General features: G+C 53.4%; 1 protein-coding gene across 10 annotated transcripts in view; it reads right to left on the reverse strand.

Annotated features, from left to right (window-relative positions):
• LOC135902051 (poly(rC)-binding protein 3-like) overlaps nucleotides 1–21,939 on the reverse strand; it is a 458,527-nt gene that overhangs the window by 250,897 nt on the left and 185,691 nt on the right. The window contains exon 1 of one of the 10 annotated variants that reach the window (XM_065431949.1): nucleotides 13,800–13,973. The exons of 8 other annotated variants lie outside the window; for them this stretch is intronic. The gene's annotated coding sequence lies outside the window, so the exon portion shown is untranslated. Of the gene's footprint in view, nucleotides 1–13,799; nucleotides 13,974–21,939 lie in introns of those variants that run through there. One more of the 10 variants, XM_065431951.2, reaches the window with a different exon arrangement.

The raw sequence follows: 21,939 nt of genomic DNA on the forward strand, positions 1-21,939 counted from the left end.
ACGAGACAGAAAGCTACCTACCTTCCTACCGCAATACGACCAGAACGAAGCAAAGAGCGCGTCGCACTAAGAAGTAGGAAACGAAATGGAATCAAAGAACGAATTAAAGCGCGACGGCTGGAAGCCTGACGCAAACAGTGCGTCGAACGTCTCGGACACGCTGCAAGTGAAAGCTATACAATACGCTGCTGTTGAAGATCGAAGTAAAAACGCCTCACAAAAAAGATCTTACGAAAACTGACACCAGAGCTGGGTTACAGCGAAATCGGAAGTTAACGGGGCCACTAGCACGCGCCGATGGGCGAAACGCCCGGGAGCACCGGCGAGCGCGCTCACTAACGTCGCATTAAGCAAGTAACTTCGCCGGGAGGCGCCGCCGCAGCAGCAGCCAGTGGACAACAACAGGTGGTTCGGAGCCCTCTCACCGCGCTCGAGGGCCCAGTCATGACCGTTCACCACCAACCCATTTCCTTCTCCTCTCCTTCGCACTCCTTCTCGCCCCTTCACGAGACTCGCGCGGCTATTACGACGGGGCTGGATCCACGCGCGGCGAGCGAGAAAACCGCTGGCAGTCGTCGTCGCCACCGCCGGAAAAATTACACGCTCGAGGAACGCCTGCCGCGAAACAAGCGAGAAAGCGTAAAAAGGACGAAGCAAAAGAAAACGAGCCTTGAAAGAGACGCGCGGTTTCGAGCACTGATCGGTTCCTTTATGGCGAACAACCCGGAGGTCCACGGCGAGAACGCTCTTCTTCCTGCAAGCAGTCGCAGGGGGCCCCCGCTCACGCCGCTATATTGCGTCGAAGCTGCTGCCGCGTTGTGTTTACATCGCCGCCGTCGTCGCCCCCGCTGTCGTCATCGTCGATGTTATTGCTTCCTCATACAGCATTTCGCGCATGCGGGGGCGCATACATACATGTAATTTCGCTGGAGTAACCCTGAGAGCAACGATGAGGCTCTTTCTTTCTTTCTTTCTTTCTTTCTTTCTTTCTTTCTTTCTTTCTTTCTTTGATGACTGCGCGATGTAAGCGAGCTCGGCACAAGCCGCGAATTAGAATATAGTCCGACAGAGCGCTGAGCAAACGGTTGCGGATTCGTGGTACGGGAAGGCCAGGTGTACGATAAACAAAACCGATAAGGACAACACGAATGCCCGACGAGGAAACGGGCAGTTTACGTCGTCCGTAAACTTATTAGCGTTTGCGGAATAGCCGGTTGCCGGTGAGGTGAGCAACAACGGAGGTCGCCACATCTGGTGACGCAGTGTCTAATCAGAGAGCATGCAAAACTAATACTGCAGTGACCTTAATATCCGACACCAGGGATGGCGTAATGCGTAGGTAAGGACATAATCCGTTAATATACAATACTTCTATATTGTTTTTTTAGACTATAACACTACCGTGACAGAAAAGTTTTCAAAGACGCTGTAGTTAGACAAAACGCCAAAAGATATCGCGACCAACTTCGCTATAGAGCCATCCACGGCTCTGGTGATCCGGCAATCCGCAAACGTTAAGTTTCGGACAAACTAAAGCTGCATAATACTGAGCATTAGGAACGGGTCGAATTTTGTCTTACGAACCATTCTAGCGCAATATCTTTTTGTGAACTGCCAAGGAGTTCTGCGAAGCTGACCTCCGTTGGATACTAACGAGTGCACTGAGTGAAATGTGCATTCACAGTTGGGCCACAGAACGTATCTTGTCTTGTATCTTGTCTTGGAGCGCACCGCTCACCGCTAACGACGTAGCGAACTTCGTTATTTGTTTTTACATCACCTCGTCTTGCCTGCCAAACCCTCTCAGATGGTCAACCTGGTTCGAGCTCCAAGCAGACGCTGTTGAAGGTCGCAAAACACCGTCCCCTTAACAACTTGTAAGCAGCGGTGGGACATGGACCTACAAACCTCGTCTACCAAGTCGAAACTGAATACAGCATTTGCGATGGTCTACGCCGGATTCTTCGCTGCAATGTGGGGAGCGTAGGACTTTCTCTGCCGAGTTTTGCCCAGTTTTGTTGAAGGGTTAGAACAGAACGGGTAATTCGAGCCGTTGTTCGCGCCCAGTTAGGTTGCGGCAAGATAGTTGTGTAGTGTATAGTAGAGAGAGCAGCACTAAAACAGCCATGAATTTGAAGTCATTGCGTAAACCGGAGTTGTTGGAGCTGGCGAAGGAGTTGCACCTGGAGGTCACTGACGCACTCCGGAAACAGGAGTTTGATTGAAGCTATTATCGCTCTATAGGCTAAGGATGATGCTGCGCTTACGGCATGCCTGTAAATCATTTGAGAGGGAGGCTGCAAAACGTCAGGCAGAAGAACGTGAATAACGGGAACCTGAAGAACAGAAAGAACGAGAGGATAGGGAACACACACTTGAATTGCAGCGACTCGAGCTTGGAATAGCACGCGCTCGAGCAGGAGGGCAGAAGCGCGAAGGGAACAGTGCAGGAGAGCGCGTATCTTTAAAGATGACTAAAAAAAAAAAAGAGGGCACTGGTTTGTTCTTTCTGACCTTCGAGCGGACGTCCGAGATGCAAGGGTTCTCCCACGAATCGTGGCCCCAGCGTCTGCTCACACTGTTGCCGGGCGAGGCAACGAACGTGATGGCTCGCTTAACCAGAGAGGAAGCAGAGGATTATGGTAAGGTAATGTCCAGTTTGCAGAGGAAGTATAGGCTGTCATAGGAAGAATTCCGAAGAAGTTCCGCGACATGGAAGAGGCTAGGAATGAGCCCCGAACAGAATTTGCATATAAGCTTATGTCAAACACGGAGGAATGGCTCAAGGAACAAAAGCCTACGGTGATGACGCGAAGGTTGTTCAGTGCTTTCCAGTTGAAGAATTTTATAACCAGTTACCTGAGAACGGTCACGTACTGGGTTCAAGAGAGGCCAGAAGTTAGCACAGTGGTCAGAGCCACTGAACTAGCCGAGGAAATTGTGACGCGTCAGGCTCGCGAAGTCAGAGACGGTCGAAAAGGCTATCCCAATTTCAGATTCGGCAGGCCGAAGCCCAGGCCGAAAAAAGGAAAGCGCGGGCCTATGATTGAAAGTACCTCCAAATGTGATACTTCCGGGTCGGAAGGGACTCCTAAAGTTAAGGCAGAGAGCAAAAGAAATTGGAAGCGAAGAAACCCTTCCTTTGCTACAACTGTCGCAAACCAGGGCACATTGCTGCGCAGTGTAACAAGGCAGAGTGTTTTATCGGTCGGTTGCATCGATGCGAACATGAAGCTACTCGAGCCGTACAAGCGCGACCGTGAGGTCAACGGGAAACCATTTCGCGTACTGCGCGACTCCGCGGCTACTACGGACGTGGTTCGCAGCTCTTATGTGGAACCTGAGGTGTATCACGGGTGAATGCGCCTGGATTGAGCAAGCTGTAGAAGCTCACGGTGCATGTATTCTGGTGGCAAAGATATCTATTAAAGGTCATTTCGGCACACTTGAGACGGAAGCTGCAGTATCGCCTACGCTTCCTCCGCAGTACCCTTACCTGTTCTCAAATAGGTCGGATCTGATACTGCGCGAGAAAGGGCTAATGTTCGGGGAGGCTAGCATGATGGCACTAACGAGATCGAAAGTTCGTGAGGTAGCTGCAAGGGCCGTCGTAGAAACGGTAGTTACTGAAGTGGATGGCTGTTTGAAACCTCAGAACGCGGAGATCGAGAATGCCGCCGCGCTGGAACCACAGGAGTTTGGATCCGCGCAGGCAAAGGTCCCGGTAGGGGCAGCAGCCGAGTTATTGCAAGAGCAGTCGCCAGATTCGTTTGCAGCGCCTATGTCGGAAGGTTTACAGCGACTGTTAAACAGTTCAGCATTGAAGTCCAAGCAAAACAAGGGCCGGATCCTGCGCGACATCCGAAGCAACCTAAACGAAGGTGTAACACCGGTAAACGTTCTCGAAGAAGTTTAGGTAGAGCTTCCGGGACTCGTGTCAGTCACTAATGGAGAGGGGCTAGGGAACAACTAAGTCGGGAACTAGTCTCTAAAGCGCAGCTGGAGTCTGAACAAATGACGGAGTTGCAGGAAATCCTGCAAGAATTTCCTGCAAGAATTTCAGACTTATTTGCATGTAGGTCAGGAAGGATATCAGTTCTTACACACGACATCGAGCTCACTTCTTCGGAGCCAGTACGTTCAAAGGCTTATCTAGTGTCACCGCGCCAACGTGAGATTACGGATGCGGAGGTTCAAAGATGTTCACTCTAGTTGCGATCGAGCGCTGCGAGAGCGATGACGCCTCGCATTTGATCGTAACTGACGTGCCAGGCAAGGATCCGCATCCTTGCGTAGATTACCGCAGGCTAAACGCGCTCACTAAAGATCAGATTTATCCTATACCAAACGTCGAAGAGCGCATCGACAAAGTTAGTAGCGCCCGATTAATTTCCACAATGGATCTAGCTCGAGGCTATTTGCAGGTTCCGCTCACAGAGCGGAATAGCAGATATGCTGCCTTCATATCTCCGTTGGAAACGTTCCGCCGTAAAGTCCAAAGCTTCGGTTTGAAGAATGCACCGCACTGCTTTTCAAGCCTTAGGACACAGAGTTGAGAGGACAAGAAGAGTGCGCCTTGCCTTGCTTAGATGATGTCGCGGTATATTCTGCATCCAGGTCGCAGCATATGCAACATCTGAGCGCAGTGTTGGCCCGCTTGCGTGAAGCAGCCTTAACCGACATGACACCAAAAATGCCAAATGGCGCAAACGGAAGTGATCTATCTCGGTCGCGTAATCGGACAGGGCCGTCGTCGTACTTCAGAGCTAAAGGTGACTGCGATACGAGATTTCCCGCAGCCTCGCACAAAGACTGATATCTGATTTTCTTAGGGGTCACCGGGTACTATCAGCGGTAAATCCCCAGGCATTTCGAACTAACCAGCGCTCTAACTGATGCTCTTCTAGAAACTGAGCGACAGAGTGCCCTCTGGGCGAAAAATAAAGGACAATCTTCTGTCAGCACCCTGAACACCGGGCTGACGAGTAGTCAGCCTGTGCTAAGATCCCCGGACTACACGAGGGGATTTGTGGTTCAGTGCGGTGCGAGCAAGCGAGGCATGGTCGTCGTACTACACAAAAAGGGAGAAAGCGACGAGGGGCACCCCGTCCTTTACGCAAGTCGGAAACTCACCAGTCGAGAACAGGTGTACAGCGCTACTGAGAAAGAATGCGCACGTCTCGTATGGGCTGTTCAAAAATTGTCTTGCTATCTTGCGGGCTCGAGGTTGGTCATCAAAACGGATCATTGCGCTCTCAAATGATTGCAGACAACGTCTTCCGAAAATGGCCGCCCCCTGCGCTGAAGTCTCGCTCTACAAAATTTTTTCGAGATATACTAGAAAAATGGGACTCTCAATGGCAATGCGGATACCTCGAGTCGAAGCCCCTAGATCGAGAATCGACCTCAAACGTTTTATCAAACCCCCGTTTTTCTTCCTAGCGGAGGGATTGGAAGGGTCTTATTTTGGTTTACGCGGTTTGGTTGAGTCTTGTCTTGTGAAGCGTATAACAAATTCATGTGCGTATTTAGTGCTGCTGTAACTTGTGTAAAACTGTCACTTTCGAGTGGGAAATAATCCTGTCAGGAAGAATTTGTCTCGCGCTTGTTGACTGAGCGGCTGAGTCTCGGCGTAGTTCCGCAGACGCGTGCTATGAACGGGAAACTGCTGCAGTCCCTTCTGAGGCATCTAGCCTCGAACCGGGACGTTGAGCGACGTTGGAAAACACCCGCAGTGTTTCGTGCTCAAGCGAGCTGTGCAACAACCGACGGCGACTACAAGCACCGATCTGCATCATCTCTCTGGCCAGCGGATGTTGTCCCTGCCCATCCGTATCTCCTTCGGCGGCAGGGTAGCTCGTTGCGGTTCGCTTTGTGCGGCAATGGACGGAACAGATGCCAAACGCCTTGGACACGGCGTAGCTCTTCGTCACGCTCGTCAACATGAAAAAGCTTGTCCGTCGGGTGCGGGCGACGGGATTATGCGCGAAATGTGCTAGTCTTAATCCCCTCTGTCCTATGTCCAACCCTTCACACCAAGCAGTGCTTTCCCTCCCATGACCCACCGTGTGGGTTGACCCTTCCGTGCCCTCTGTGTAGGTTGATCCGACGTGTCCTGACAAGGCCCTCCAACAGAGAGCAGTAGAAAATGATGTTGCGCGGATGGTGGGGAGTATAAGAAAGCCAGCGAGCCACCGCGTTTTGTCACATCTTCTCTGCCCTTGCGTGCAGGTGTACGCACGCCAAACGTTCCGTATTTCTTGTCTTGGAGCGTACCGCTCATCCATAACGATGTAGAAAACGTCAGTTATTTGTTTTTGCATCACCTCGTTTTCCCTGCCGAAACCTCTCCTATGGTCAACCTGGTTCGAGCTCCAGCGGACGCTGTTGAAGGTCACAAAACCCCCATAACAAGGAGCAGCAGCGTATTACCAAGGTGGCTTCTGTTTTACATCTGTAGGAAATTTATTAGCACGCGCGCTAGAGATGCATTTTTCTTGTTTTCCAGCTTTGAAGCTAGTTTAAAAGCGCGATTCGTATTCCGTAAGTGTTGAACACTGTCCCCGAATCCGAGAACAATTCAAGAGGGAAGTACCTATCTTATCACCGTTTCTAAGTCATGATTATGGTTACAGTTGCACAAAATTTCTGCGCGTTTTCCGTGTTCACAAATTCCTTGTGACACCATATCGAGCAAACCATAACACCTACTGTCGCTTTCATAGAACATATGGATCATCATATAAGGAGCTACCACAACGAACGTCCAGACCGGCACCGCACGACGCAGGAAACTGTGTCCAACGCCCGCGTCCTTCAAGGAAATACGTCCTCGCAAGACGCCCGAGGCAAAATTAGCACGTCTGGAGGAAGCAAAGGTCAGCGTCGTCGTCGCCGTCAGTCCTCACATTTCATTCTTATTATTTTCCGTCGTCACGCCTAAACGCGCCAGGCTTCTTTCGCGGTTCGCTTCGTCCGCCTCAGCGTGTCACTTCGCCCGACCCAGTCTGGAATCAAGGCGTACATCCAACAAGCTCACCCACCAAATGTTGCATGTCAGCGATACGACGAGTGTATCGTGACTGGTGTGAATACGATTGGGCGCGTCGGCTTACTGCACCTGCCAGCTTCGGCGTCTGCAATGCCTTGGCAATAATGGTAGGCATGCCCCGTATGCACAGCTTCACTATGGTCATGTCGACGCGTAGTATCAATTCTATTATTTCGTATCAACTATTTGGTTATTCATCCAGCCAATGATCGTGCATCGATAATCGGTAACGCGACCAAATGTTTCAGAGCCTTTTCCTTTATGCATTTGTACTGTACTTAGTTACTGATGTGAAAATATGCAACATCATTCGCTCCGACGACGCTAACGCAAACAACCTGTACACGGTTTCTTTCCATAAAATTAAATTCAGATAAAGTTGATCTCCTGAACTAGCGTGTAACAGGGCTTCACCAACACAGCCATGTTATAAGGTTTCCATTTCGACACTCGACGCTGGCTGCTGTCAAAGCTGCGGGGTTCGTTTTTCCGTTTTATCCTGAGCAGAGTAACCAATGTTTTATTAGCTTCAATTGAGGCTTATCGTGACGTAAAGATTACGCAATTATCAGACAGTTCGGATCATTTCCGATCGAGTTCCACGCGCCGCTAATAGACATGACGGTATATTCAGAGAGTACATCGCGTTTACTGCAAGACTGTTACAAACAAAACGCGCTTCTTGGCTCTGATTGCCACAATACACGCACCAGGTCAAGCCAAAAGCGTCCCAGGTACTCCCGCTATAACTTCAAGAAAACACTGCGGGTACATTCGATTCGCCATTACCAATGCTTGCAGACGACAACCACGTAATCAGGGATGTTTAGTGCTTTTCTTTTCTTTTTTTTTAACTGCACGGCGGCACACACGTAATCGACATTGGCTACAGTCGTGCTCGTCGTCAGTCGTGCCAGATACCGCGCCAAAATAACCACGTGTGATCACCACCAAAGATCGTTCTCCTGCAGCTAGCGCGTACTGTACCAAATCTACCGCTCGTGAAACCGAAACCAGAAACCAGCCTGTGAATCCACCGCCGGTGCTCTAGCTGAAGTAAAACTCTTGCTTGGGCTAGTTAGTTCATGCTAGAAACAGTAAAGGCAAGGCGCTAGCTGTGCGTACACGGGGGAGCGAAACAATCGCGCCGCTATTTTGAAGGCTCGCGACCCCAGCGGGAGGGGGTGGGGGCGGCAAATGAAACGACCGGTGCACGCGGTCTCGGCCAAAGCGGCCGCCCAGAACAGAGCAGTGCACCGCGCGCGGAGTGCTTCGGGCTTCACCATGCACCGCCGGCTTGTGCTGGCGGCGGTATACGGGCGCATTGTGGCGGCCGCTTCCGGAGTGCTGCGGCTGGCCCGTTGGGCGTCCTTGCCTGGATGCCTGAGAAGGCGGCTACAAAAAGCAAGCGATCCATCAACGACACGGGAACCAAGCTCTCTGCGCCCCCGACAACACAAAAGGGGGAGGAGCGGGGAGGGACACGCGGCCGGCGCGAGTTCTCGCGCGCGCGGTCTCTCTCTCTCTCGGCAGAGATGAGCATCCTCAAGAAGGCTCCTCCGCATCCCCCGTTATCTGGGACGGTACACCCAGCCAGCGTCGAGTGCGGTCGGCTATTACTGTCCGCGCATCTGTGTGTTTACGCGAGCGCACGCGCGAGTGCGGCCCGTGTGTGTGGTGCAATACCGAACTGCGCGTGCCGCTTCTCCTTGCCAGGTTTCTGCGGAGCCGTTTTCATTGTGTCTGTGCGGGGCCCGTTGTTTCACGCGTGAGCTTCGTTTTAACCGCGCGCGCGAAAGAGGCACGCCAGGAACACGGAACTAACCACTGCGACTGGCATCGCGAGCTGAGAGACGGAAAAGGAAAGCAAGAGAACAAAACAAAATAAATAAATATTCAGCTTTGGCACAGTCCGCGGAGAGTTCACCTTCCAACGCAATGCGATCTAGAGAACAACTGCCGACCCACCCAAGCTCGCCAAGGTAACCCAAGGGTTACCACGCCTGAGAGCGAGCGACCCCTATTGCCACAAATGGGCGTCCTCTCAGTGTCTGTGCACCCCCGTGCGTGTACACCACACGCGGACACAAGTAAGCCTGTGGGAATGACAAAAGCAGTGCGCTTAATCTTTTCTCTTCTGACAGTGAGGCCGGGGTATTGGAGCCATGGGTGTACATCCGGCTTTAACATGCAGTTGCCATAGCGTTTCAATAAAAAATAAGCGATATTGAGGAGGATGCTTTGAGCATGTTCATGTCTTTTATCTCCTCGGCGCACAACTTTCAATAGTTTGCACCCCAATGCGATATGCGTGCAGATCCCCAAGAATACCTCGCAAGACGCTTCAACGCGCGCAGATATGAATACTTGCGCGCTAACAAAAGGCCCTGCTGGTAACGAAGAGCGAGCTCGAGAGGGAGCGCACTAACACAAAGGGAAGATGACAGAAGCGCAGCTTCCATCCAAAATTTGGTTCGCACGCGGTGAGAGCGTGCCTTTAGACATATTTACAGACAAAGAGGCACTCGGCGTGATTTTAGCTTCGACAAGCTGCGACGAAGACAACTTGTTCCGCAACGCTTCACCAACGACGCAACATAACACGGAAGAACCGCTCGGACAACGTTGACAGAACGTCAGAATCCAGTTCCTGCCGTCGTCTCAAAGCGTGTCTCTTCTGCTGCCGACTGCCACGTTAGATTCACGTCGTCGGCAACTCGCGCCTCCACTCCCGGGCGGCTGCTCCTCGTTCGGTCGTTAAAAATATCCTCGCGCGCCGTTATGCGACGCTTCCCACCTGCAAGTGCGGTCACAACGAGAAAAAAACGAAATGAAATAAATGAACGGTACGAGAGAGAGCGGCCGGCAACATCGAAGCAGCAGTGGACACTGACAGAGCGGCCGGCCTCCAGAGCGCGGTGCCGAGGGGCGGCAAAGCTTTCGGCTAGATTCTTGCGGCTCACGCGGATGTCTTGGCGGCTAATGAGCCGAGACAGCGGCGGCCGGCAACGCCGAACTGAGGCAGCACGAGAGCGAGGAGTGTGGAGAAACAGCCTTCCGATCTGGCGCGCGGAACAAAGCCTGCGCGTCGCGCCTTCTCCTCTGCGACGCTGCACACCAGCTGCTTCTTCTTCTTCTCCTGCTTCCATTTCTGCCTCCTGGCTAGACCCTCTGGGAGAACGCTCTCCGCGCCTTTCTTTGCTCGTTGCTTCTTCGCATTGCCCTCCGCTGTGTGTCTTCCTTCCGCCGGCGATCCCAACGGAGATCGGGACGCTGCGGCTCTCAAAGCGAAGAGGGTCCCGCTGGCTGGACCGTCGCACAGCCTCCTTTCCCTTCGCCGCGATGCCCTCCTCGGTAGAGGCGGCAGCCAGACGGGCGTATATATCTCGGTATACGCCTCGCAAACTGCCTTTCGCCTCGTTCCCCTTGACCAGCCACCGTGCTACGCACGAGCCTGGGGGAACGTGACGGAATCAACTACGAAATGGAACGCGGGAAGAAAGCGCGGGAAAAATGAGACCGTCGAAGCCGCGGTCGGTGGGTCGGTCGGGCGTTCTGAGCTTGTTACGAGCGCGGCACACTCTATTTCACGGCGAGACATGTTAACGGCGACCCATATCATCGTACGTGCAAGGAAAATACAACGATCCGCGACTGCTAACAGAAGGAAGCCATAGAGGAGAGAAATAAGGTTCAAGCACTTTCAAAAACGCTTTTCTAAGCATGTGTTCACATGTCTGCGAATACTGCACCTGTTCACGCATATTTTAACACGCAGGAGAGAACTGTTATTTGGTTGGTTTCAATGCTCTAGAGGTACGCTCGAGTTGCGCTAGAAGCCGTGGAAGGGTGCCTCAGTTTTTGACAGCTTACGATCACTTGAAAGGCACTCGGGTATTTATATACTGAAACCCTACCACGAAACCGCAGCAGAGCATCACAGCTCTCGCCGTATTAGCTTTACTAAAATCATGTAGCAACACTGGTACTACGCGGCTGCGCGCATGTACCATCACAAAAGTTACAGCACGTTATATCAGAACGCAGCAAGTCAGCAGGAGCCCGTATCAAACTTTATAGCAAAATGTGACATTCAACGAAGACGGTGGCGTGTTAACTGAAGCCGTTATCTCTTCAACAAACCTCCCTGCCTTTCACTTATGACCTTTCTCTCTCTCTTTCTCTCATCAGTTCTGTTCTATCTTGCGTGCGTGTCGCATAATATATAAATCGAATTGACTAAGTTGTTTCGGGAAATTATTGAATCAGAAGTCGTACACCGCACGGCAAACAGTAGTTCGGTGCTTTCAAACAATGACGCTGAAGCAAACATCCAATTACAGCACTAACTGGATGCGTCAGTGCTTTATGAGACGCAGGTAAATAACTTTAGAAGCGAAAGGACAAAAGCGCGCGATTAACGCCACTAATTAATTAAATCTGGGTAGGCATGATAAATAACTTTAGCATGTTTTAAACACAGACCTGTTGCCGTGGACAGCGCTTCGATGAATCGCGTAACTATACATCTATTCTCCTGTTCGTTCACTAAAAACGCGGGAAGCATCCTGCGCTAACGACGTTCTGAATACAGGTTCATTTATTCCGCGACATGAGCTCTGTCACGAGGTCATGACTCATCCGTGCTTAACGTAAAGCCCACACAAAGCTCACGCGTAGCTTCACACTCTTTTCAAAGTTCTGTTAATTTGTGTAGACGGGATCATCGTCAATTTGTCTAGATCAGCTGGCAGGCTGTATGCAGTAAACAATTTCAGTGCCGGAGAAATGGTTAAAAATCTGCCGACCCGCCGCGGTGGTTTAGCAGCTATAGTGTTGCGCTTCTAACCACGAGGTCACGGGATCGAATCCCGGCCGCGGCGGCCGCATTAATATGGGGGCAAAATGCAAAAACGGCCATGTTCCGTGCGTTGAGGGCTCGTCAAAGAACCTCACATGGTCAAAATTATTATGGAGTCCCCCACTACGGCGTGTCTCACGATCATATCGTGGTTCTGGCAAGTAAAACTCCAGAACTTTTTGTTGTTGTTGTTGATCTGCTGATTCTTTCTTCTAATGTTGCGCTGTCACCAACTCATCGACGTTTAAATAAACGTGAGGCGCATCGCAGTAGGAAAAGAGGAAAAAGAGAGAGAGAGAGAAAGACCTAAGAATAACGCATCAGTCCCACGTCAGATTGAAGTTTTAGGAAACTGTTCTTGCCGTCGTGGTATATATGTGTTCCACAACGGCAGACATTTAAAAATGCGGTTTACATTTCGGCGACCACTAAGACGTCGGGTGGTAAACAGAGCGGGCTTTTAACGGCACTGCAACCTGCGGCATTCCGTGGCCTGCTGGCGCGAATGAACGCCTCTAACTGAGCCGTGTGACCTCACTGCGCGCGCTGTAACTGACGGTATGGTCTCTTTATGTATAAGTTTGGTCCGTATTTCCTCTCTAAAAACTGGGCAAGAAGCTTATGCTATTCCAGTTAACCTTCTAAATGACCCTTCGTATAAATCTATCTATCTCTCCTCTAGGTAGCGGTAATTTAGCAACTCAGTGAAAACAAGCACCTCACACTAAGGCCGTACGCATTCCACGAAAGCGACATGACGCATGAATTGACGCATAAACTGACGCTGCCAAGCAGTAGCACGTGACGAAAAGGCAGAGTTCGCGCGCGACGTTACATGGGCCTTATGGGCCGCGGATTGAAGATGTGACACCGTATGACCAATGACAATGAAAGAGGAAAGCAGGCAGCAGAAGCTCAATTGACCGCGCTCTTCGAGGATGCGTGTGCATTAAGCGTGGCTAACGACTGCCAGGCACTACTCAAGTGGCGCCGCCAGAAACATAACAAACCTGTGGAATACTACCGCACTAATAAATGTGCATGTCAGACAAAACGCTCCCGTAAAGCCTGCTTTCCCGCGCGCTGAATTATATTTTGTTCTAAATTTCGCATAAGCTTGTAAAAGTGGTCACCAAAAGAAGCACTGCAAGAAGATGCACTCATTTTGCTGTCATGCAGAAATGTAAACGTATCTTGTGTGACTAGCCTGGATCCGCTGTGAAGCGGCTTTGAGAGAAAGCCGCCCGAACAAAAATAACTTAGTCAACCAGAGCTGATAGACTAGCGAAATTAGTTATTCACGCTCTCTTTACGTACGCTAAAGTCCTTCAACTTCACTGCGACAGACGAGGACATTAGCTTCGGTACGCTCGTCCGCATCCACACAAGGGACACCTTTCTCCAAATCAAGCTCGTCCGACACTGCGCTAGCATTCCGAATACCTTAAAGCATGTTCCATCAGAGACCGCCCTGCACACCTGGAAATGCGAACACGCCGGACATATGTCAGCGGCCTAACACTGAACGGGCGGCAATCGGAAGGTGCGCCACTTCTATCGACGCCACCGGCGCGACGTCGCAGTGACATTTCATCCGGCGTACCGAACCGCAAAATCAACATTGCCGCTGGCGCGTGCGATGGGAGGACGCGGCGGCAGCAGCAGCAGCATGCGGTGGCCGCTGTACTACTGCGCCACGCCGTCTGGGCCGCTCCTCTCCCGCCATCGGGACGTGCGCAGCAATGCCGGCGCTGCTGCGGCGGCGACTCGAGCGAGGAGGCACGCCGCGCTGGCCGCGGGGCGCACATGTTCGGCCGGGGCAGCGGCAACGCGTTTTTGTTTTTTTGTTTTCCCGCTCGGAAGCGGCGTGCGTGGCCGCTCACTCACCTAGCGTCGGCGAGGCTCGAGAGGCTGCGCGCACGGAGGAGCGGAGCGTCGCGGACTCATCAAAGCGGCCCGGGCCAGAAGAGTGGGCGAGAAGAGAGACGTCACAAGAAGGTTGGCTCCAGGAGACACGGGCGCAGGGGAACCCCACGGCGCGACGGCGGCGGCAACACTGGCCGCGGCGGAGGCGGCGGCAGGCGGCGCGCCGCGCTGGCCCGGCGCGCGTGCGCGTCGCGCGCGCCCTCCGGCGGGCGCATCGCTCCCCATCCTCCCCAGCATCTTCCGCATCTTCTTCATCCCTGGCGCCCCGCCCTCGCTCCCCTCCGTCGCTCGCTCGCTCGCTCGCTCGCATGCGCGCGCGCCCGCCCGCCCGCCCGCTCGCCGCGCGCTCTGTGCTTGCGCGGCGGCGGCGGCGGCGGTGTGGATGGAAGGATGATTGCAGGCTGATTGTCGCTTGATTTCCAAACGCGGCGGCGCGCGTTCGCGGGCGCTCCCTTGCACACGACGACGACGGGCGCGGGGGAAATCGATCGCGTACGCTTCCTGTCACTGTTTGTGCCGCCCGACGTTGTGCTTGTGCATTTTTGCTTCCTCTGCAGCTGCCTGCTGCCACTTTGGCACCTGACTTGTCAACAGGCCCGCACTGGGAGAGACCCGCCGGCGCGCGGCGAGACGTGCGCGGTCTCTTCCTCCGCCAGCCAAGAGCTTTTGTTTTTCCTTCTTTTCTTTTTCTCCTTCCACTTTCTTTTTTTTCGAGATGAGCGAGCAACCTGTTTGCTTCAGCAGTTGGGGAGGCCGTGACGCCTCGGCCTGGCGTGCGCTAATGGTATAGATTATTGGTCTGCCCTATTTTCTGCGATGAGCAGCCAGCGCGAGACTTTAGAACGGTGTATGTTAAAGACGCCCTAACTGCATCTAGCCTGGTTAAGAGAAAATAAAGACTAGCAAAAGAAAGGGCTATTCTTCCACTCGCCTAAGCGCTCAAACACAGGTTCTTTCCATATATAAGTGAGAGCTTGCGGAACCAAAAGGGTCGCGTCAAAGGTACTCAACGTCACTAATGCAAACAGCGCGCCTGCACATAACTTCACGCTTCCAAGTTCTTAGGGCGTGATAAAGCACTGGATAATGCAAGCTTAAAAAAGTAGTGTGCCATACAAACTAAGATACGATGCACAGAACAGACATAAACATATATACTACATATACACTACATAAACATACACTACATTCACGTCGTTGTCTTGCCCCTCTGGAAACCATAGACGTTTACTTTTTCGTCTTCGTCCCCGCTAAAGTGAATAGTGAATGGAATAACGAATGGCAGGCGAAAAGCTGGGACGTCAATTTTGGCTCAAACACTCGCGTCTCCGAATCGGGCGAGCCACTCGAACTTGACATGAAAAACTTATCTAGCTTACAAAACCGATTCGAGGAAGGAGCCATATGGGCACAGACGACGTCGACAAGCTGGAGACGAGATTAAGCCCCGGTCAATTCCAAAGAGCACGTGCAGATCGTTTCCACACCGTCTGTACACTGAGTCATCTTCAAGACCCCCCCCCCGTTTTGTTCCCGCAGCGTCGACGTAGCATTTCCTTCAAGTCACCACTCTGTCGACGCGCGCGAGCATTAGACATGGCGTGTTTACTATTACGGCCGCACGCGCACGCGCACAGCCATCGCGTCCGAGGGAGAAACCCACCTGCTGACGCTCGGGCTCCTTAACGAGTTTCTAGGAGCAGAAAGAGAGCGCTTTCCCACAACCTCCCCCCCGCTTTCAGGGCAGGCGAGCAAACAGGCAGGCAGGCAAGACCCACACACACGCGTTCCTCTCGCCAACCGCTCGCACACTCCTATTATACGGCCACACGCGGGCCCCGGCCACTCACTGCCGCGTCGTACACGGTCGATAGTTAACAGCACCTTCCTGCCACGCTTAAGTCTCCCCTTCAACGTAGAGCGCTGGCCTCCAAGAGCGCACAACGACGCAAGGGCCGAGGAACACCGGCGCCGCGCCGAGGCCGCTCTGTAGGGCCCGCGAGTCCTCCCACCTCGCTGCGTCCTCTCTTGCATCACGGAGGTACGCGTGGACACGCCAAGAGAAAGAGAGAGGGGGCGGGGGCGAGGGAGAGAAGAGGGGGGGGGGCAGGTCACGCACGCGTGGTGGGCGCGACGCGACAACGCTCACGGCGATCTCGCATAAATCGTCGTTCACGGCACGAATTTCCCTGCGCAGAGGTTAATGCGGCGTCACCGACCCACAGCCGCTCCACGCAAACGTAAGTTTCCTAACCTTCCTTTTTCCTGTCCGTGACATCTCACCGTCTAGGCCCGACAACGATCAGTGCGCTGTCAACTCCAAGATGGTGACGGGCACCTTGTGGACAATAGACTTATTAGAGTATCGCAGTGCCCATTTAAACAAGACATTTCAGCGAGTGTTTACTCACGTGCGTATTGTTCTTCTTAGTGATTTGCCCTTCGCTAGCCCCGTGTGCAGTTGGACCACTATATCTCTATACATCTCTATATCTCTACAGTTGCTTTTTCCCATTTCATACGTCGTGCCTGGCTAGCCACACTCCGAGTCTTACAGGATGGCCTTTACAATTGCGCAAATTGTGCAAGTCAAATGCTAAGATGCGTTAAGGTCGCAAATCACGGGTGGACTGCTTGACCGCCACGAGGAAACCACCCCAGTGCGTCGCTGTCAACCCGCTACGCTCGTCTACCCAAAACGCTCAGGTCACTTTCCGAACGAACGCCGGACATTTCGCCCGTTCGTCACGCAAAGTACCGCGGTCCACACACCGCTCGGCAGTCCCCGTCGGGTGCAGGCCTGCAGATACGTGAACGCTGAGCACACAGCCACCCCTAACGCGCCTTGCCGCGACGCTCGCTTCGTTCACGGCAGCCAGCCAGCGCAAGCTTCGGCTAGCAAGGGCTGCTATCGCGGGCCAGCATCTGCGGCTTAGAGGAGAAAAACGGCGGCAAGGCAGCCCCAGCAATTAACTCACATCTCGACTCAGTTGCAGCTGTCGAGCCCTCCTCATCCTCCTCTTTCACCACAGCCCTCCCTCGCACCCAACCCAGCGTGCGGGGCGCTCGCCTGCTTATACCGCTGCACGCCGCATAAACACGACAGCTCCCGGGTGCTGAGACGAGTCTTCTCCGCGACCGACACGGTCGTCGCCTATCCACCCCCCCCCCACCCCCCATGCCTCTACCCTACCCTTCTCCCATCTCCACAGCGGGCCTCCGCTTCGGCGCATCGCACAAACAGTGGCCCCTTCCGTCTCTTGATCACGGTTTCTATAGCAACAATGCGCGGCAGCATCTCACTCATCTCTGCTGAGCATTCCAGCTTGCAGGGAGGGAATTGCCCACATCTAGTTGAACGAGGGCACCGAGAACGTAGATGAAACAGAAAGGGCCAAGGTGTCAAGCGTGAAATATGCCCCTGATGCGTTGACTTTACTTCAATGAGACGTACATCACAGCATAGCGAGCACAGCCTACGCATACCGTTACCATCCTTGCAGTGGCAGACCTCTTCATAAATGGTGTGAAACCTAGGGCGATTACTTCCGAAGAGGCAACATTGGTGTGCGCTTAGAACGTGCCCGTCTCCCAGCTACATGACAGAGCCACTTAATCCTAGAAAAGTCTTGATTTCTCACCAGCTCTGTCTAAAAGGGAGCAATGGCATCCAAACAGCACAACAGTCCGTATGTATCAAAGCAGAAATGAAGTAACACGATGAACAAAGACGAATCAAGGAAACCTAATTCAGTTAACTGAGATCTTCCGCGGAATAGTCACTATTCTTGTGGATGTAGTACGTACCTGCAAGACAAAACCTAATGGATCCTCGTTTTCTCTGCCTGCACACGAGCTACAAAGCCTGCTGTCATACGTTAAGGAAATGCCTATACCGGAATATTCAGACAAAGGGGCATCTTAAATCTACTTACGAAACCCTATTTGCGTACGATAGACGGAGCCCAGTACAAAATAATTAAATGAATGGCGAAAGCGGAAGGGGGCGCGCGCTGAACACAAAGGGTCTTATGCACGCAACGCAAATTGGCAACACCACGCGAAGGAAATAACGGCGAGCTCGAGCGTCCCAGAGATTCTTGAAAGCTTCTGAAAGTGTGCCGCTGTATTTTACAATGAGCGGGTGGTGCACCCCGCTGTCATAAACCTAACGTAAGTTTACTCTAGTTGGTGTCTGATCAAAACCGAGAAAGCTGTATGCGTGAATACGGGTGTGTAAGAACTAATAAATCTACACGTAAATTTATGTCCCGCCTATTTCACACGCTCAGTGGGCTACTGATGTCAATCCCGCATTTCAGAGCACAGCTCCCGCTGCTGCGGTGACCGTCGGCGTAACCCAGCGAAAGAGCACAGCGAAGGTTGCAAATGCGAACGCGGATCGCAGCGGGGGACGACGGATACGAGGAGAAAAGCGGAGGAGGAGGGTATGGCGAAAGTGTGAGCAGGAAAGCGCAGTGCGGCGACGATAGCTACAAGATGGCGCCACAGTAGCGCGCCCCGCCTGGGAGGTCTGTCATCGGCGGCGGCGCTGAATCGCACGCACGCGTCACCCACGTGTTGCATATCGCGATGTCCAGATTAGCGACACAGTCGCGTCACATTTCACTCCCTTTGCAACGTGCCACACGATACCGTGAAACGAAAACACGTAATTTCCCATTGGGGTGTATCGTAATCGCCGGTGATTTTTTTTTTTTTTTTTGCGCAGGAACACCACAGCTGCACGAAAACAAAAAGCCGCGGCGTCACCGTCATTCTCGCATTCACGCTTACGAAAGCTGGGCTGTCGCAGCTGACGCCGAAAACCCACAGGCGAGCAGGCTTGGACGTCGAGCAAAACAATGAAAGAGCGTGAAAAGCCTCGCGCTTTCAAAGTACTTTACAAACACCGCGCCAACCACACGGATTTATTCGATGGGCGCGGAGCACCGGACTCAATCAACGAGCGTGCGCAAGGCGGCGTCTCCGAGACGCAATCTCCCTTTTCCACGAGGCCGCCACCCTCGAAAAGCTCTGCATATCGCCCGCTTTGCAGCCGGAACGGGGCAGCGCCTAACCAAGCGCACCTGTCCATTCTGCGACGCTGGACCGCAACTTATAGCGCAATACCCTCCTCCCGACCACTTCCCGCTTTCCTAAAGCCCTCCTCACCACCTCTCTGTTCTCTCACTGCGGTACCGGCCAACAATATCCAATCCAAGGAGGGGTCGCTTTCATTCCGATTCCGCCTGCAGAATAATCTCCCCTTTTTCGAGCCGCTTTCACTTCGGGAGGGGGCAAGAGAGAAAAAGTCGGGGAAGGGAATCAATTTCCAAGGTTCTCCGAACAGAAGCGCGCGTAGCGTCTCCAGGCCGTTTTCGCGTCGTCCTGCGCTGAGCGCTTTGCTTTCACCTTTTGCCTGCCAACCAGCCGACCAGGCCCAGGCTCTGTCCTCCGCTCGCCGCAATTCGTCGCGGCCGCCCTTTCCTTCCTCTGACCGTTCCCGGGTTCCCCATCCCTCATCCGCACTTCCCTCGAAGCCGGAGGGCCCCTTCGATACGCCTAAAATACGCCTCCTCCACCGCAATCGTGCGCTCGTACGGTCGAAGCGGATTATTTCGAGCCTCGTCCGCGCGCGCTATACAATGGCATTCGCAATCTTGCGAGCCATTTCGGCCGCCGGTAAAGCGCGGCTGCAGTTTGCGAGCACTCTACGCACCCAATCTAGTCCAAGCTGCGGGACCGAGAGGCACTTTCGGCAAGCACAGGTTGCTCCGCGTACTGTCACGCCGCTTCATTAGCTTCGCCAACAAGCCGAATGCATGGAAAGAGGCAGCTATACGGGTTTTCTCAATTTTCTTTTCATTTATTTCTCTCTCTCTCTCTCTCTCTCTGAATAAAATCGTTCGTTAGGCAAGGCGACGAAATTAACGAGCCAGTTTTTGACGGCGGTACGACGGGCGAGCGAGGAGTGTGGCAGCTGGCGCCGATCAGAGTTACTCGCCGTCAGCTTACGCGCCCGCTTAATATCGGCGTAAAGTCACACTACACCCGCGGTATTGCCGAAACAGCGCGCGACTTTATTAGGCCGTCTTCTTTCTCTCTCTCTCTTACTAGCTTGTGTCCTCCACGTGCGCGGGACGAACACGCACAGTGCATCGCATTAGCGTACCGGCGTGCGACGAACCCGAGAACGTTGTACGCACGCGCTAATACACCTCGCGCGCCCGGTTTTCCGTTCACCGCCGAGAGAGCAGCCACAGGGCGCCAAAGGTGCGGGAGGCTGCACACTTCGATTAGACGAAACGAACGGGCTTTGTTAAAGAGGAGGGACGTCTTTTGTCGCGCTATATATGTATTTTTTAAATGCCTGCCTTACTCGCAAATGCAGGTCACTTATTTTTCGGGAAAGAAAGAGAGAGAGAGAGAAGAGAGGGAGATCGGCCTAATTAAAATAGTCACCTCCTCCCTCTCGTCCACGTTGTGCACCGCGCGAAATGAAGGGCTCGCGGAGCTGTTACGGTTCAAGCGCTCCTTCTTTCAACACGCCTCGCGCGAAGCCTTCATTCACACCTCGAGCACAACCAAGGAAGGGGGCAGCCGTCACGTGGCCGGGGCGCGCTCGCGTCTCTCGCGAGAGGACCCGCATTGTTTTGCCGATTTCGTTCGGCCTAGCCCATTTCCACATAGTGCTATCATCACTCCAGCCTCGATCCCTCCTCCGCCGCCGCCCTTTCCTGCCTTCGCGCAACAGAGTGAACGAGAACGCTCAGGCACCCTCGTGCGTAGCTCAGTTTGCTTGCAGCAAGGGCACCCTCTGCCCGCCCCGCTCTATTGTCCGGCCAGGCACGCGAAGAACGAGCCGAGAGAGAGCGGCACGCGCACGCTCGCACTTCGAAGGCGCGCGCGCGCGAATACGCGCCTAACGGAAATCGAACGAAACACACCGCCACCCACCACCGTCGCATCCCTCTTCCCCTCCCGAAAAAATAAGAAAGGAAGAAATGGGGGACGGAAGGAAGCGCAGGGAACGACGCCTCTCCGGGACCTCGCTTATTATTTTCGTTCACGTCGCGTGCGAACCAAAAGGGCCGCGCAAGCTCCGGCGCCACCGTAGCCGCAGCAGCCGCGTCGCCTCCCCTCTCTAAACACCTTCGATCAGCCGCGGGTACGGCTTGCCTTCTCCGCGTAACACACACGCCGCGCGCAACTCTCCCCCTCCACCTCCATTTCTTTCTTTCTAACGTTAGCGAAAATCCGCAACAGAGAGCAGGAGGAAAGAGAGAAAGCGTGGACGAAGGGGAAAGCCGGTAATCACCTCGCCCAGCGCTGCGACCGCGGGAAGCGGTAGCTTACGGGTCAGCGGACAGGCAAGCGTCGCAGGAGCTAGCGCACTCACGCACGCACGCACGCAGGTCGGTCGGCACCGCGGCCTCGCCGCGTCAATAGGATTTTCGTCGGACGCGGACCGCGCGCCGGAGTCGCAAGCGGCCGCGCACGCGCTCGGCGACCATACATTTGCCTGCAGCCAAAGCTTCGAGCTTTCTTTTCTCAGCTGAGAGCGCGGCGGTGCGTTCGCATTCACACGAGCCAAACATGCGTACCGACACAGTGATAGCCCAGTGATAATGGCCCCAAGTATCGTAAAGATGCAGAGTCGATATCGCATGTTATCTCCTCCCACGAAACGCATGGTACCCTTCACTTTTGACCAACGCTCGCTTAATTAATTCTGGGGTTTTACGTGCCAAAACCACTTTCTGATTATGAGGCACGCCGTAGTGGAGGACTCCGGAAATTTCGACCACCTGGAGTTCTTTTAACGTGCACCTAAATCTAAGCACACGGGTGTTTTCGCATTTCGCCCGCATCGAAATGCGGCCGCCGTGTCCGGGATTCGATCCCGCAACCTCGTGCTGAGCAGCCCAACACCTACCATAGCCACTGAGTAACCACGGTGGGTGACCAACGCTCGCTATTAAAAAAAACTTCGCTGTAAAACGTACTTTGAAACTTCAACGAAAGTAGTGAAGAGAGAAACAAAAACGCATACATGCCCAACTGGTCGATCATGGATCCACAGTAAGAAATGGACAGC

The sequence above is a fragment of the Dermacentor albipictus genome, chromosome 4 (assembly GCF_038994185.2).
Source record: "Dermacentor albipictus isolate Rhodes 1998 colony chromosome 4, USDA_Dalb.pri_finalv2, whole genome shotgun sequence".
In the NCBI taxonomy this organism is placed as follows: Eukaryota; Metazoa; Arthropoda; class Arachnida; order Ixodida; family Ixodidae; genus Dermacentor; species Dermacentor albipictus.